Source organism: Malaya genurostris, chromosome 3 (genome assembly GCF_030247185.1).
Source record: "Malaya genurostris strain Urasoe2022 chromosome 3, Malgen_1.1, whole genome shotgun sequence".
NCBI classification, from domain to species: domain Eukaryota; kingdom Metazoa; phylum Arthropoda; class Insecta; order Diptera; family Culicidae; genus Malaya; species Malaya genurostris.
In genome coordinates this window covers 131,220,464-131,239,128 of record NC_080572.1, presented here as the reverse complement: position 1 = coordinate 131,239,128, position 18,665 = coordinate 131,220,464, and the positions used below count along the sequence as shown (strand labels likewise).

Here is an 18,665-nt window from a genome sequence, read left to right as displayed (position 1 = left end):
TGAACTTTTTTCGTCTCTTTCTGCCTCCGACTACGATGTCATTGTTCTTACAGAAACCTGGCTAAACGAGAATATAATTGATGCAGAACTCACTGACCAGTATATCATTTACCGATGTGATCGCAACAATTTTACAAGCCGGTATCTTCGAGGTGGCGGTGTTCTGATTGCAATTAAGAAAGGCAATCAGAGCAGTATCATGACTGTCCAAGGAGCGAATTGTCTTGAGCAGATATCGGTTCGTATTACGTGCGGAGGCATTTCGTTTGTTATTTGTGCTGTTTATTTACCACCGAACTCCGAACCCTCTTTATATGAGCAACATGCAGCCTGTGTGAATGAGCTCTCTAATAAACTAACTGATCGTGATAGAATTGTAGTAGTAGGTGATTATAATTTACCAATGTTGCGTTGGAGTTTTGACGAGGAAGTTGGAAGTTTTCTTCCTAATAACGCATCTTCAGAACAAGAATTGTTATTAGTTGAATCCATGATCGCTACAGGATTGCAACAAATTAACAATTTGACGAATTTAAACGGAAAACTTTTAGATTTGGCATTTGTTAGTTGCTCCACTGACTGTGAAATTTTTGAACCGCCCTTACCTTTGATGAAACTGGATCAGCACCACTACCCTTTTGTTCTCACAATTCAAGCTTCATACACTTTATTGACGAATGACAATGCAGACTTTTATTATGACTTCAATCAGTGCGATTATCAACTACTGAATGCAGAAATCTCTCGTGTAAATTGGATGGATATACTCAGACAGGGCGCTTTGGATGATGCAGTAGACTTGTTTTATCGTGAATTAGATTTTATTTTTCAAAATCTCGTGCCGCGTAGGAGACGCGTGTGCAACTCGAACAACAAGCGGCCTTGGTGGAATGATGAGCTGCGCAACCTTCGAAATCGGTTAAGAAAGGCTCGTAGAAGATTTTTTCGGACAAAAAGTGAAGGAGATAAACTGTTGGTGCGTGGATTAGAGCATCAGTTTGAATCATTGAACGTATCGTGTTTTCGACTCTACGTTTCTCGACTGGAGAACAGTTTTAAGGAGGACCCGAAACAGTTCTGGTCTTATCTGCGAAGTAAAAAGTCTTCCCGAGGATTTCCAGAAAGCATCTACTATCGAAACCAATCTTCAACAACATCTATTGACTCAGCCAATCTATTCTCGTCTTTCTTTCAAAGCGTGCTAAGTAACAACTCACCACCTTTGTCAGAATCTTACTTGAATAGTCTACCGTTGTATAATGTGAATCTACCCGCTGCTGTTTTCACCCAAGACGAGGTGCATAATAATCTACGATTAGTTGATGGATCTAAGGGACCGGGCTCGGACGGCCTTCCGCCATCTTTTGTAAAGCAATGCTCATCTGCTTTGGCCTTGCCGGCATCTCTTATTTTTAATCGTTCTCTCGCTGAAGGCTATTTTCCTGCGAAATGGAAAGAAGCTGTAATAGTACCAGTTCACAAATCCGGAAACATACATGACGTCACGAACTACAGAGGCATTTCTATCCTTAGTTGCCTTCCAAAAGTTTTCGAGCGTATGCTGTTGGACATTATTTACCCGTCAGTAAAGCACATCCTCACAACCGATCAGCACGGCTTTGTCAAAAAACGATCAACTACTACGAATCTAATGAGCAACGTTTCTACTCTGATTGACAAGCTTGAAAAACAACAACAAGTTGATGCGGTGTATTTCGATTTTTCTAAAGCTTTCGATTGTGTTCCTCATGTACTCGCTGTTAAAAAATTGAGACGAAATGGATTCCCTGACTGGATAACAAACTGGATTCTTTCGTATCTTACAGATCGTAGTGCTTCAGTTCGAGTCGGAACTGTACATTCTGATCCTTTCGATATTACATCAGGTGTTCCACAAGGGAGTCATCTCGGGCCACTTCTGTTTGTGCTGTTTGTGAATGATCTTTGCAATGAACTGTCGTCGTTTAAAGTAATGTATGCCGATGATTTAAAAATTTACCGAATCATCACAAGCCTTGTAGATTGTTGTGCGCTACAAATGGACATTGAATGTGTCATAGATTGGTGTAATAGAAACGGCATGAGTGTTAATGTTAATAAATGTAATACCATAACATTTTCACGAGTTCAGTCTCCAATTTTATTTGAATACTCAATGATGGCGAATCCAGTCAAAAGAGTTTCTTCGGTAAAAGATTTAGGCGTAGTTCTCGACCGTAAGTTACGCTTCACCGAACAGCTTTCGATGGTTATTGCTAAAGCTTTTGCCATCCTGGGACTTATCAAACGCAACACTAAAGACTTTAACGGCGTTTATTGTCTCAAGGCTGTTTACATTGCTCTAGTGCGCAGTATTCTAGAATACGGAGTTGTAATCTGGGCTCCATACCACAACGTTCACATCGACCGGATCGAACGAGTGCAGAAATGTTTTGTCCGATTCGCGCTTCGAAGGCTTCCTTGGCTTAATCGGCTTCAGCTGCCACGTTACGAAGATCGCTGTGTTCTCATCAACTTACCCACGCTGCAAAACCGGCGGATATTTCATCAACGACTTTTTGTTTTTGATTTGCTTAATAATAACATCGACTGCCCCACACTTCTGGCAAGGATTCATATCAATGTTCCGGGAAGATCTTTGCGAAGAATGGACTTCATACGACGATCAGCTCATCGCACACAGTATGGACAAAATAATCCAATGGATGTTTGCTGTAATCAATTCAATAGAGTTTATCATCTGTTTGATTTTACTATGAACAAAGACACATTTAAATCGAAAATATTGTTAAGTTAATGTTTTTAGACTAGATAGATAATAATAAGTCTGTGCGATAGTTTTTACTCTAATTACAAATAAAATAATGACATGTAAACTAACTAATTCGCTCGCCTAAATTAACCCGGTCGTTCTTTCCTCTTTTTTCTGTCTTCCACCATCTATTTTGTTTTATCATTAATTAGATCTACATGCCGATTCTAACCCGGTCGTTTTTTCTGTCATCTTACATCGTTTTGATAACTAATTAGATCTATATGCTGTTTTTAACCCCGTCGTTTTTTCTGTCTTCCAACATCTTTTTGATAACTAATTAGATCTACATGCTGATTCTAACCCCGTTGTTCGTTTGCGTTCGTTTAGCATCCCCTCTGCCTACCCTTGTATACCATTTGTCTCTTCTCCACTTTCTCACCTTTTTAGCAAGAGCACTATTACTAATCTGTTACGCGTGGTGTCTTCAACTAGTTTAGTGTTATAAATTTTGTTTTAACTGTTAGTTTTAATTCTAGTGTTAAGCCTAATGTATCTGTTGGATCATTGTAATCTGTTGATATAAATAATGAGGAGGTTTTATGCCTGCTGGAGAGAGAGATTGACAAATTTCATCTCCAACGGGCTTTTCCCTGCTCACAAATAAATAAATAAATAAATAAATTTTGCGGACGAACAATCTCTCATTAAACACAGCCAAATGCGAATTCGACCAAACAAATATTAAATTTCTAGGACATAAGCTAAATGAAAATGGGTTCAATATCGAAGAATCAAAAATAAGAGACATTCAAAAATTCCACGCTTCTCCCCACGCTCTAGGAGCAGTATTGGTCCAACAGAATGAGAATGGCGCGTACCGGATAATCAGTTTCGCTTCAAAGTCACTGACCATGACTGAAAAAAAGTATGCCCAGAATCAACGAGAGGCTCTAAGCGCCGTATGGGCCGTTGAACACTTCTCCTATTTTCTACTCGGGAGACACTTCATACTACGCACAGATGCACAGGGAATGGCATTTATTCTAAGAAGGGCTCGCGAGGAGTCCAAAAGAGCTTTAACTCGAGCGGATGGATGGGCTTTACGCTTGAGCCCATATAATTACGACGTAGAATACATTCGAGGTCGTGAAAATATTGCTGATCCCTCATCACATCTGTATGATGGAGATGATGAAGCCTTCAATGAGGAAGACAGTCCTTGGGAAATACGTCATTTGGTGTCGCAGTCATACGAGTTCCTTACGGAGGAGGAAATACGAGAGTCAACCAAAATAGATGATATTCTCCAGTTAGTTATTGGTTCATTGGAAACAAAAAAGTGGCCAAGAGCAGTCCTGAAATTTGAATCAGTCGAGCAGGATCTATGTTACGAAGACGGCATTTTAATAAAAAATGGATGTGCCGTTATTCCTCAAGAGCTTCAAAGTAAAGCATTAAAAATTGCACACTTAGGGCATCCATTGGAAGCAAAATTTAAGAGTATCTTGAGAAGACGCGTTTGGTGGCCGGGGATGTCAAAGGATGCAGAGAATTGGGTTAAATCTTGTGCTACATGCGCGATAAATGGGAAACCGGAAAGACCTACTCCTATGAGAAGATCATTTGCACCCAAAGCCGTATGGGATACAATCGCTCTTGATTTTAATGGGCCGTATCTGAGATTTGGAAATATATCCATATTAGTCGTAATCGATTTGAGATCCCGGTATGCTATAGCTCGTCCAGTTAGGTCAACAAAATTCGAATATACCAAAGCAATCCTCGATACAATTTTCGAAAAAGAAGGCTTTCCATGTGCAATTAAATCGGATAATGGACCTCCATTTAATGGAGAAGACTATGCAAGTTATTGTTCTGAGCGAGGTATTCGAGTTATATTTTCGACCCCTTTTTTTCCACAACAAAATGGCTTGGTAGAAGCATGCATGAAGGTTGTAAACAAAGCCATGTGTGCTGCATGCACAACGGGAACAAGCTACCAAAACGAGTTGCAAGCTGCGGTACAAGCCTATAATGCTGCAGATCACACAATTACAAAAGTGCCTCCCGAGGAAGTGATGACAGGCCGTAGAATCAAACGGGGTCTGCCGCTTCTTCAACGAGGAAGGTCCGATTATGACGAAAACCAGTTAGATGCCCGAGATCGCAAAGCAAAATTACTGTCGAAACAACGAGAGGATATGCGGCGCGGTGCCAAAGCATGCAGAGTAAAGCCAGGTGACACAGTAATCATCGAACGCGCATCGAGGGCGAAAGGTGAAAGTAGATTTGACATGAAACGATACGTCGTGTCCACCGAACGTAATGGGAGATTGATCCTTTGTGATTCCAGTGGCCAGCAACTTCGTCGTCACGTCTCACAGGTAAAGAAGGTTCATGAGTGGCGAGAACAAGAATCCGCGAACACGCAGGTATCAGAGCCAAGGTCTAATGCAAATTTTTCTCCGTGCAACGATAAACTACAGCGTCCAATGAGAGGTAAAAGGGCTCCGTCTTATTTGTCCGAGTACGTTTATTCAGTGGGGCAAAATTCTCGCAACCGAAAGGAGAGTTTCGTCGAAAATTAGGAAATTCAAAATTTAACCTCCTTAAGACTGATCAGTCATGTAAGCCTACCTGTAATCAAACAATTCGTTATTCAAAATTTTTCTTCGTATAATAAAAATTTTTATGCTTGAAGTTGGGAAAGATTTTTTCTTCAACGGAAATACGTCCTTTGAGGCCAAGACTCACTTTGAAAATGATTTGTTACTCAAGACTTAAATTGTTATGTCAATCCATGAAATCATGACATACTCTTTTTCCAAAAAAGTGATGCAGTTGGAAACATAGTTTTTTTTCCTTTCTTTTTTAAAGTAGAAGGTGGATGTGCGGGGTGAGTTGACATATGATACGTCACTCCATGTTGTGGACTTCCTTCGGACACACATTTGGCGCGATTGAGCAGAGCGCCAAAGAACAAAGCGTCCTCTCCATTACTCAAGCGTCAGTCCAGCAGGTAAGACGTGTTCGGTAAATAGCAGGGCGAGTGATGGCTGATTTCCTGGAAGGCGATGCGCGTTTCACAGGCAGTACTCTAGCGACCAGTATTCCGAACACTAATATCGACCCCGTTAGCAACATACCTTGTAATTTTTACTCCATATTTCTGAGGCCAGCTACAGTGAACGATATTATTCCTTTAATAAATGAGTTAAATAGCAAAAAAGCTACTGGTCCTGATAATATATCGGTGAAAACTTTGAAGAGCAATCTTACTTCATTCGCTTCAATTTTATCTCAAGCTTTCAACAAAATCCCGATTACCGGAATTTATCCTGGATGTCTCAAAGTTGCCAGAGTTGTTCCAATATTTAAGTCGGGGAATCCTAACGATCCATGCAACTACCGCCCAATTTCAACTCTATCAGTGTTCAACAAAATTTTAGAGAAACTTCTTATTACCAGGCTGATTGATTTCTTCAATTCCAATAACATCCTGTACAACTTTCAATATGGGTTTCGACATGGTTGGTTTTCGACAACTGCAATAGTTGAGCTCATGGATAGTATCATTAAGGAGATCGATTTTAAACAGATTGTTGGGTCGTTGTTTTTGGATCTAAGGAAAGCTTTCGATACACTGGACCACAACATTCTCCTGCGGAAACTGGATCGGTACGGAATCAGAGGAATTGCCAACGACATCTTTCGCAGTTACCTTTCAAATAGAACACAGTTTGTAAATATAGGGGATGCGAAAAGCTCAAGACGCCAAATCGACGTAGGTGTTCCACAAGGCAGCAATATTGGGCCTCTCTTGTTCTTGGTATATATCAATGATATTGGCAACCTAACACTGAGAGGTATTCCGAGATTGTTTGCTGATGACACTGCGTTTTTTTATCCATGCAAAGACACACCAACTTTAGTGACATGCATAGAAAACGACTTACGTATCCTAATGGGCTACTTTAACTCTAACTTACTGTCTTTGAACATAGCGAAAACCAAATACATGGTATTCCATTCACCTAGGAAAAAACAAACCCATGCATTGGTCAAACATTTTTAGAGAAAGTTGATAGTTTTAAATACTTAGGAATTCACCTAGATTCAACACTATCTTGAAATAGTCACATAAAAGTGATTGAAAGCAAACTATCTTCACTTGTTGGTGCTCTCAGGAAAGTTCGCAATTTTGTTCCTAGGAAAGCATTGATCAGCTTTTACTTTGCATGTATCCACTCTCATATACAATACTTATTGATTATATGGGGTCATGCCTCGAAATCCAAGCTAAAAAGAATCCAAGTACTGCAGAATCGCTGTCTAAAAACTATATACAACCTCCCATATCTTCATCCAACATTGCAACTTTATTCCGATTCTTCACACTGTATCTTACCTCTCCTGGCACTTCGTAATATGCAGGCTATCTTGTTTGTGCACAAAGTTCTCCATCAACCACATGCTCATCACAACATCTCATTACCCGTTGGTACCCAGCAGCGGTATACGAGACAGACCAACTCATTATTTCGAGTAAGAGCTTATTCGAATTTGGGTCAAACTCGTATAACATATTACGGTCCATCGATATATAATAGTCTTCCTGATGAGCTCAAACAAACCTTCAATCCGGTCGAATTCAAAATGAGATTAAAGCGCTACCTAAAGACAGAGATAGCTAACTATATACTGTAATCGTATCAACCGTGTTTTTGTTTTTGTGTTTGTACAGTTCATCCTTCCATCATCTACTCATTCATTCACTCATCCATTCATTCATTCATTCACTAATTCATACACTGATTCACACAATCATTACTTCCCTCACTCATAAACACTTTTATTCATTCATTTATTCATTGATTAATTCATTCATTAATTCGTAACATCATGTACCCATTCATTCATACATTTATCAACTTATAAATTCGAGTCTTTGTTCAAATGTTGCAATCTTAAAAGTAGAGGTGGTTTTTGTGCCCTTTTGAGCAAGTGCTGGTACCACAGTCTACTCAAGAGGGTTTTTTTCCTGCTCAAGTGTTGAAATGAATAGATTACTGTTAGTTAATTAGTTCATAAATAATTACTGTTAGTTTTTGTAAGCTTTGAAATATTAGTAAGAGCCCCTTAAAAGGAATTCTACATTCCACTGGGAGTTCTTGCATAGTGTAAATAGTTAAATGTCTATTCGCTAGTATATAACGTTAGTAGTAATAACCTCAGCTTGTCATCATCGCGGTTTTTTTCCTTTTTATTTTGCTATAGTTTTTGCTTTTCCAAGCTGAGGTATGTATGTGTCCGTGACCAGGGAGCTCCAATTGTGAGCTTTTTGGTGCGGGGGAGTGCGGAGGGCTATTAAAAAAAATTCAAATCAAATTTAATATCTTTTCGTTTTTTCGAAGATAGACTATCCATGGCCCATGGATAATGTTTAGCCCTCGGAGTATTTAAGCTCTTACTAGTATCCCGAATCGGATTCGGATGATCTTCCATGAGATCATCCATAACACCAAAATGAAAACTTATGTTTAGTGAAATTTCAGATATAAGAGAAATAAAAAGAATTAAATAAATTAAAGCTACCTTGTAGCTGATGTCTCTGTTCCTTTATCGTAAAGAACGACGTAAGGCTCATCCAACGATTTCCAATTGGCAGTCTTCTGCTGTTTCCAAATGGCAGTCTTCTGTCGTGTTCTGCTATCTCAGTTACTTTGCCGTCGTTGTGGACGCCACTGCACTTGGTGTGCTGCCTGTACCTGACACCAGATACAGTGCTTTTGCTCTTGGTGGCGATCAAATGTGATGCTTGCAGTATAGCACCTCGCGATATATGTCGTCTCTTTCGATCCTACGCAGCGTACATATTCTAGTACCTGGTAGATCAGCACTAGGTTGCTTTAGCACCTCTGTGCCTTTGCACCCCTTCGTTTTCGCACCTTTATGCGATGGCACCTGTGTGACTCGTCACTTCTATGCTCTCGCACCTCTGTGTCTCTACACCTCTGTGCGTATGAACGGACTATGAGCAGTTTAACTACCTGAAGCTTAGAATTATCTCGGTAGCAGCCGTTAGTTCACGACCCAGTACAATCGAAACACAACCTCTTCGCTTGAATGGTTTTTACTGAATGTAGAGCGAGATTGTTATCTTCGATCATCTTTCCTGCTTGAATGGTTCCACTTCATTACAAACCGAAAATAATGGAAATAGATGCAGAGCTATTAATCAATTAAGTTTTTTCACGTCCGCCCTTGTGGAATCAACTAGATAAAAGTTACCGCAACAGAATTAAGGTGGAGAAACTATGGAAAGAAGTGGCTTCATCTACAAACTCAACAGTAAGTAGTTTTCAACTCCATGATTATTGGAAGTTTTTATTTGCACCGTACATTATAAGTAAAACCAGTGCTTTGAATTAGATAATACAGGGTGATTTTTTAAGAGCTTGAGAAATTTTTTAAACAATAAAACGCATAAAATTTGCAAAATCTCATCGGTTCTTTATTTTAAACGTTAGATTGGTACATGACATTTACTTTTTGAAGATAATTTCATTTAAATGTTGACCGCGGCTGCGTCTTAGGTGGTCCATTCGGAAAATCCGCTTTTTTATCGACAAATTTTGTTCAGCGATGAGGCTCATTTCTGGTTGAATGGCTACGTAAATAAGCAAAATTGCCGCATTTGGAGTGAAGAGCAACCAGAAGCCGTTCGTTGCCCATGCATCCCGAAAAATGCACTGTTTGGTGTGGTTTGTACGCTGGTGGAATCATTGGACCGTATTTTTTCAAAGATGCTGTTGGACGCAACGTTATAGTGAATGGCGATCGCTATCGTTCGATGCTAACAAACTTTTTGTTGCCAAAAATGGAAGAACTGAACTTGGTTGACATGTGGTTTCAACAAGATGGCGCTACATGCCACACAGCTCGCGATTCTATGGCCATTTTGAGGGAAAACTTCGGAGAACAATTCATCTCAAGAAATGGACCGGTAAGTTGGCCACCAAGATCATGCGATTTGACGCCTTTAGACTATTTTTTGTGGGGCTACGTTAAGTCTAAAGTCTACAGAAATAAGCCAGTAACTATTCCAGCTTTGGAAGACAACATTTCCGAAGAAATTCGGGCTATTCCGGCCGAAATGCTCGAAAAAGTTGCCCAAAATTGGACTTTCCGAATGGACCACCTAAGACGCAGCCGCGGTCAACATTTAAATGAAATTATCTTCAAAAAGTAAATGTCATGTACCAATCTAACGTTTAAAATAAAGAACCGATGAGATTTTACAAATTTTATGCGTTTTATTGTTTAAAAAAGTTCTCAAGCTCATAAAAAATCACCCTTTATACTACAAAATTAACTTTCATCATAATATTATCAAATTTTATTTATAATTCAGTTTGTTCGCACATACAAAATCACGGAAAGTATCCCTGACATGTTTAGCAGATTTCTGGACGACGTTACTTTTGCTTCGCTTCCGATGGTTGTTTTAAATATTTAATCCAATTTCTTCTGCTTCCTGAAGACAACGATCGATTCCTTCATGATTAATAATAATGTTATGTAACAGGCATATAGTTTTCACAATCAATTTTGTAAATTCCGGACCGGTGTCAATGGGTTTCCACAAAATACGCCATTTAGCGTTCATAATACCAAATGCACATTCAATGCATTTTCTTGCTCTCGATAGTCGGAAATTGAAATATTCGCTCTCTTTGCTGCAATCCTGGCGTGAATAAGGTCGTAGCAGATTTTTTAAAAGCGGATATGCTTCATCAGAAATGAACACATAAAGTATCCTAATATTTGATCCTGGAAAATTTGAATTCGGTGGAATGCGCAAGTTATTTGTTTTCAATAGTTGATACAATTGGGAAGATGAGAATGTACCACCGTCACTCTGTTTGCCGTATCCACCAACTTCGATTACTATGAAACGATATCGCATATGATCCGGGCATAATTCATCCCATAAAGCGGTACATGTTTCCTTCGCTATAGCTCCAGCGGTTGTTCTACCAATCCGGAAAGAAAATCCTAACGCAGAAAATGATGCACCTGTTGCCAAAAACCTTGGAATAATATAAACAACATATGAAAAGATTGAAACTGCTTCGAAATTGTTATTACAGTGTATTATTTTATTTACAGATGAACAATCTAAGAAAAGGTGGAAGTAACTACGGGATCAGTTTCGCATAGAGTGGAGAAAGATACCTGTGGCTAGATCGGGCGATGTGGGAATATCTGATTCTGAGAACGATTCGTATACTAGTTGGCCATATTTCAGAAACATGTTATTTTTGAAAGATTTAATGAAAAACAGAAAAGGTTCTGGTTATTTAAATATCGTAAACAAACAGAATGATCTAAAAGATTATTGCGAAAAAGTAGATCACGGCTTAATTGAAAATATGATGGAGGAAGTCGAAGAGAATGCTGTTCATTTAGAAGAAACACCCACATCGACGAGAAATTTTCGCAAGCATCATCTCAATCAAGTAGCCGAAATAATCAACATCGAAAATAAAAGATTAAAATTGCTGGAACTTAAGGTAAATAAAAAAAAAAGCTAGAAAGAGATGAAGATGATGCATTTTTCGATAGCCTTCTACCGCACATAAGAAAGCTGTCTCAAGAAACGATAATGTTGTGCCGCATGGACATCCAAAATGCAGTTTTCAACCATGTATACAAGAACAAATTTCGTGAATTGAATGACCACTTCGAACCAGAAATAGCAGCACTAAACAATAGCCCTATTCATAGACGCTCATATGGCGTGATTCATTCTCCAGTTCGTTGTCAGTCTAATTCAACCAGATCGACTCATCTTGCCTTACATTCTCACTCTCAATCATCAGAACCATATGATGTAATAGAATACATAGATGACTATCAAGAAATATAAATCAATGATTCATGTTTAATCGTATCGCATTTGACAACATGTATAACTTTTGTAAGTACTGTATTTTTTCTAATCAAAATTCTTTAAATTTGAAAAAAAATGGAATATGAGAGCAAAAGAACAACCATAAGTTGGTAGCATTTATAAAAAGTAAAAATTAAATAAATGAAAGATGAAAAACTTTTCGATTGGTTTAATAATCTGTTAAAGTGTGTATCACATTTTTTATGTATGATACTAATGTTGTAAATGACATTCACATTTGTTTCTAATAATCTAAAATCGAACTAATGAACAAATCTGAAAATCTGTTTTAACTTACTTAGCAGTGCAATCATGTGTTTCACATAAACATAAAAGAAGAATTTTTTAGAGTTCCATGTGGAAGTTTTTAGCGATTAGTCGGTAACCGGTATGACTAAATTGCATAAAAGTCTATTCGCACTATGCCAGGACGGCCGATCCGGGACGTTTTTTCTTTCATCGGCGATGACTGAGCTGCCGGCGTGTGCATGTAATGGAATGCCGGATCCGGCATAAAATCGGTTTGGTTGCACCAGGAAAAACTAGGCGAGGAATATCGGTGGCAACAAAATGGATTTCTTATATATATATGTATATATATATATATATATATATATATATATATATATATATATATATATATATATATATATATATATATATATATATATATATATATATATATATATATATATATATATATATATATATATATATATATATATATATATATATATATATATAAATATATAACAGTTCGGTTGAAAAGTTCGTATCGTTTAATAGAAACACATATTTTTTTGCCAAAATTCGTTTTTATTATTCAACATAATTGCCATCAGAGGCGATACAGCGATTATAGCGATCTTCCAACTTTTCGATACCATTTTTGTAGTACGATTTGTCCTTTGCCTCAAAATAGGCCTCAGTTTCAGCGATTACCTCTCCATTGCTTCTAAATTTTTTACCAGCGAGCATTCTCTTGAGGTCTGAGAACAGGAATAAGTCACTGGGGGCCAAATCTGGAGAATACGGTGGATGAGGGAGCAACTCGAAGCCCAATTCGTTCAATTTCAGCATCATCAATTTGTTGTTGTTTTTGATCGATTGTGAGCTCACGCGGCACCCATTTTACCCAAAGCTTTCTCATATCCAAATATTCGTGAATAATATGTCCAACACGTTCCTTTGATATCTTTAGGGTGTCAGCTATCTCGATCAACTTCACTTTACGGTCATTGAAAATCATTTTGTGGATTTTTTCACGTTTTCATCGGTAACAGCCTCTTTTGGACGTCCACTGCGTTCATCGTCTTCGGTGCTCATATGACCAGTACGAAATTTTGCAAACCACTTACGAATTGTTGCTTCGCCCTGTGCATAGTCTGGATAACGCTCATCAAGCCATTTTTTGGTATCGGCGGCACTTTTTTTCATCAAAAGTAGTGTTTCATCAACACACGAAATTCCTTTTTGCCTTTCTCATATAGAAAGGTTATGCAATCACTGTGAAAACCGACTATTAAACCGAGGCCCGGAGGGCCGAGTGTCATATACCATTCGACTCAGTTCGTCGAGTACGCAAAATGTCTGTGTGTGTATGTGTGTATGTGTATGTTCGTATGTGTGTATGTAACGTTTTTTTGCACTAACTTTTCTCGGAGATGGCTGAACCGATTTTCACAAATTTAGATTCAAATGAAAGGTCTTGTGGTCCCATACAAAATTACTGAATATTATTTGGATCCGACTTCCGGTTCCGGAATTATGGGGTAAAATGCGCAAAAAATTGTGAAAATAAGTACACTAACTTTTCTCAGAGATGGCTGAACCGATTTGCACAAACTTGGATTCGAATGAAAGGTCTTGATGTCCCATACAAAATTCCTGAATATTATTTGGATTCGATTTCCGGTTCGGGAGTTATTGGGTAAAATGTGCCAAAAAAAGAAAATATGTGTCCTAACTTTTCTCATAGATGGCGCGACCGATTTTCACAAACTTAGATTCAAATGAAAGGTCCTATGGTCCCATACGTAATTCCTGAATTTTATGCGGATCCGACTTCCGGATCCAGAAATATAGGGTAAAGTGGGTTAAAAATTGTATACCATCACTGAAAATGGGGATAAAGCTTAAAAAAAAATTCTAAATCGTCCTCAAATCTTTTCCAATTTATAGTTTTTATCAGCAGACGGACAAACAAACCGATTTCAATTATTCTTTTAAGTATCGAAGAAAATTATTTAGAAGAATACCACAGTATTATATATGATAGTATGATTGATATGAGAAAGGCATCATTACACCACTAGGTGGATTAAAACAGGTTTTTTCCATTTTTTTCACAATAACAAAAGTAGCTTCACTCAAAATGCAATATTTCACAAACCAGAGATGGCATTTCACCAGAGTTATACACGCTAGAGTCAGATTTTTGCCAAACCGAGGATGAAAAAAACGAAGCACCGCACAAAGAGGAAAGCGCACTTCTTCTCAGTGTCGAATAGACAGCATTTGAGTGTGTGCTTGTGGTTAAAGCAGCTGGCTCGAGTAAAACACATTCTCTTCGCATGAATCGCTCACACGCGCTCTCGTCTAAATACACCCAAGTGACCACTGGCGAGTGATGGTGAGCGAACACTTCTGTGAACTTCAATTAATAGAGAGTAGATCTGGCCTTGCTATGAAAAATTTGCAAGGAAAACCGAAAATTTTACGATAAATTGTTTTATTTTGCTGATTTTGCGTGTCCACGCTTCATCTACGAAAACCATACAGCAGAGTGCTCACCGGCATGTACACCTCTGTGAAAGTATCTGCATCCACCTCAGAAAATTTATTAGCTAATGCTCTAGCACTTTGGTGCGATTCAGTGGAAGAGGTAAAAGGAAATAAACAAACGCACTAATGATGCGTGCACACTTACACAACAGTGGTGTATAAATGTGAAAGAGAAGAGCTCTCGTTGAAGTTGTCAGTGCGAGGGGAGAAATTTTGCTTGCTCTTCGTCACACAGAGGAGATAGACATCTCTGTCACAAACTAATAATCAGACAGCTGTCAAATTTATACACGTATCTTTTGAAGGTTGGTACTAACTGAAAATGGTATGGATTTAATTCTAGTGGCGCTCTCTCATAGAAACGATACGAACTTTTCAGCCGATCTGTCTCTCTCTCTCTCTCTCTCTCTCTCTCTCTCTCTCTCTCTATATATATATATATATATATATATATATATATATATATATATATATATATATATATATATATATATATATATATATATATATATATATATATATATATATATATATATACACTGAAGTCTTTTTTTATGCTAATTTACGTACCGCATAAAAAAATCCGCATAACTCTGAAAATTCGCATAAAAAAACCGCATTACTGTGAAACTTCGCATAAAAAAAACCGTATAACTCTGAAACTTCGCATAAAAAAAGACCGCAGAAGGGTAAACCGCATAACCCTGAAAATTCGCATAACTCTGAAACTTCGCATAAAAAAAACCGCATAACTCTGAAAATTCCCATAAAAAAAGACCTCAGTGTATGTATAAATATAAATATATATATATATATATATATATATATATATATATATATATATATATATATATATATATATATATATATATATATATATATATATATATATATATATATATATATATATATATAACAATTGATAACAGTTAAAGGACAGTCTTAATGATAACACTACCAAAATACTGACGAGAAAAAATAGCTATCAATGTTGAAATTAGGGAAAGACAATTGAAAAAATTGAAACATTTTCGTAGATAGCTTGATGTTAACAAAGAATACTTCAGTAAGCGAGCTGATGGTTTTCAGTTTGAGTGGGCTGGGACATTGGTTGATTTCATTCTTACCTGAGAGTGATGATCAGTTTTTCACATGGAAATATAGGAGTTTTAATAAAATTTGTCCATTCCTTAGTTATTTTCGACTCTATTTGACTGAGAACATGGTCAAAAGTTTCAATTGACATTGTAGTATAGGCTTAGAACCTATCAGGATATTTTCGTACATCATAATAAGATGATGAAACTCGCCATTTTAACGTCTTTGCAGATTCATTGGACGTATTCCAATAACTTTCTTTTTTTCCGAAAAAGTGATTGTGAACGGTTGGAGAAATGAAAAATTCTTCATCAGACGAGTTCATGTTTATTTATGATTGTCAGTTTCTAAACAAACTTTTATCGCGTTCAGCCTGACATCCTCCCGCTTCTAATCAAGCTTAAACAAGTTTAGCTTCCAACCCAGCTCAGCTTACAGTTTCCACTCTGACATCGGCCTTAGCCTTTTTAGCCTTGCGGAGAGCTAAACAAGTTTAGCTTCCAACCCAGCTCAGCTTCCAGTTTCCACTCTGACATCAGCCTTAGCCTTTTTAGCCTTGCGGAGAGCATCAATCATTTCACTAATTTTCCTTCCACAAAAGCTTTATAGCAATTTCGACGTATATTGTGTCCGGTACAATTATGAAAGCCGTTTGGAAAGTTTTTGATAAGTTACACAATTGTTGTAGTTACTCCCGTTTCGCATGACGATGTGAAATTTTTTGTAGAGCTAGTTTTGATTGGTGATTTACTGCACAATTTTTTTAGATGTACTTAAAGTTGTTCTACAGTGATTTTTTCAGTAGTATTGTTAAACTTAACAGTGATAAGTTGCACAACCAAATTTAATATATATTTCTAAACATATCTAACATAAATAACATTTCTAAATCAATTGTAAAACATCTTGAAAGTTCAATAAGTTACATTTGCTACTTGGGGAAGATTGCAAAAGTAAAAATTTCATTGATACACCATATGTTTTCATTCCAAAAATAGTTCTATTAACGGTATAGAGTTTAGAGAGAATCTGATTGTTTGTATAAGAGACCTGTTTTAATCCACCTAGTGGTGTTATGATGCCTTTCTCATATCAATCATACTATCCTATATAATACTATAATACTTCTTCAAAATAATTTTCTTCGATTATTAAAACAATAACCGAAATCGGGTTGCTTGACCGTCTACTGATAAAAACTATCAATTGCAGAAGTTTTGAGGTCGATGATGGTATGGTATTTCGCCCTCTTCAGTGATGGTATACAATTTTTAACACACTTTCCCCTATATTTTCGGAACCGGAAGTCGGATCCAGATGAAATTCAGGAATTACGTATGGGACCACAAGACCTTTCATTTGAATCTAAGCTTGTGAAATTCGGCTCAGTCATCTCTGAGAAAAGTTAGTGCACGACAAACTGAGTCGAATGGTATATGACACTCGGCCCTCCGGGCCTCGGTTCAACAGTCGGTTTTCACTGTGATTGCATAACCTTTCTATATGAGAAAGCAAAACTTCAGGAATGAATTTTATCCATGTTATGGAATAATTGATGAAATAGCTGTGTTCCAGTAACAAATACGTTTCTTATTTGAAATGTGTAACACTGTAACTTACGATGATATTCTAGAAGCGTATGAAATTGGTGATGACTCTGAAATAAAATTGTTCAAGATGGAAAAAATTCGTAGTCGTACTACTTTTGCGTTCTGGTCGCCGGTTGGAAGCAGAGTAAATTATATTTCAAGACGCTGTTATCATCAAGATTATTAAATGTTCGTAGATATATATTTTTGAATAAAAAGTTAAAGATACAAATTCAGAAAATTTATTGTTCCTTTAAAGTTAATTAAAAAATAATACAAATATTATCTAATTAATGTCAAGTTCAGATAGATTGTTGATGATTTTGTACTACTCATCTCTCTCCTTGTTCTCATAGGGGATACAATAAAGATGATCTATTGATTTCAGGCCTAAAACTTTTGCATTTTGTTAAAATCTTAGACGTTGAAATATAACACATTTGTTCCTTTTAGGCGACCATCTACTTTCCATAAAGATTTATTAGCACTTTTATTGATTAAAACTTATCCTAGATTGTCTTCTCCGGTATCTGATGTACCTCAGGTAAATTAATAAGGGTATGTAAATACGATTATTAATAATAATCATTTCATTACAGTCATTATGGTTTCACAAAGAGGGTCGAGGTGTAGGAAGACATGCTGGAAAGTTGCACTTTAGGATGGAATTCTTATCGAAGAAGACATACAAGAGATTGTTTGTACGACGTGAGGATATTAAACCACATCTTGAACCTCAAAATGTACCGGATATCGAAGAAATGGTATTTCTTTAATCAATTCTTACTGATTATTTCTTTAATTTAATTCTAATTGATTATCTTTGAAGTTGCAGGAACTTCAATATGCTCTCTCCAGCAAGGAAACGAAGCATCGAATTTTTCAATTATGGAAGTTAACCATTACATACCGTAACAAACAGCGTGCTACTGGAATCTATCCTGTTTCCGTGGCGTTCCATAGAGCTTCAGTAGAAAATAATTTCTTGTTAAAGTGCATATTTAACATCTTTTTCACGATTTATTCATTTTTTTCAGATTCTTGAGAACTTCAACATTTTGAAGACTCATGCCAGCGATTTCGTATACATGTGGGACCAGTTTCAACCTAAAATATTATCTGAATACAACGATATGTGTCGTAACATTAAAAACCTGTTTTAATCCACCTAGTGGTGTAATGATGCATTTCTCATATCAATCATTCTATCATATATAATACTGTGGTATTCCTCAACATAATTTTCTTCGATTCTCAAAAGAATAACCGAAATCGGTTTGTTTGACCGTCTACTGATAAAAACTATCAAATGGAGAAGATTTGAGGTCGATTTAGAAAACTTTTTACGGTTTTTCGCCTTTTTCAGTAATGGTATAAAATATAAACACACTACCCTATATTTCCGGATCGTAAATAGCAGAAACTTTACGTCTGCTTAGCGGTTCAAATTGAACTGCCGAGTTTAGCACTAAGCAGTTCAATT

The 18,665-nt window shown here is 37.0% G+C and overlaps 1 long non-coding RNA gene across 1 annotated transcript; it reads left to right on the top strand.

Annotated features, from left to right (window-relative positions):
* The first annotated feature begins 17,446 nt into the window (after positions 1–17,446).
* LOC131434561 (uncharacterized) lies at positions 17,447–18,283 on the top strand. Its single transcript, XR_009230353.1, has 3 exons — positions 17,447–17,726; positions 17,782–17,946; positions 18,012–18,283. It is a non-coding gene; the product is annotated as an uncharacterized LOC131434561 (long non-coding RNA).
* Positions 18,284–18,665: the final 382 nt, after the last annotated feature.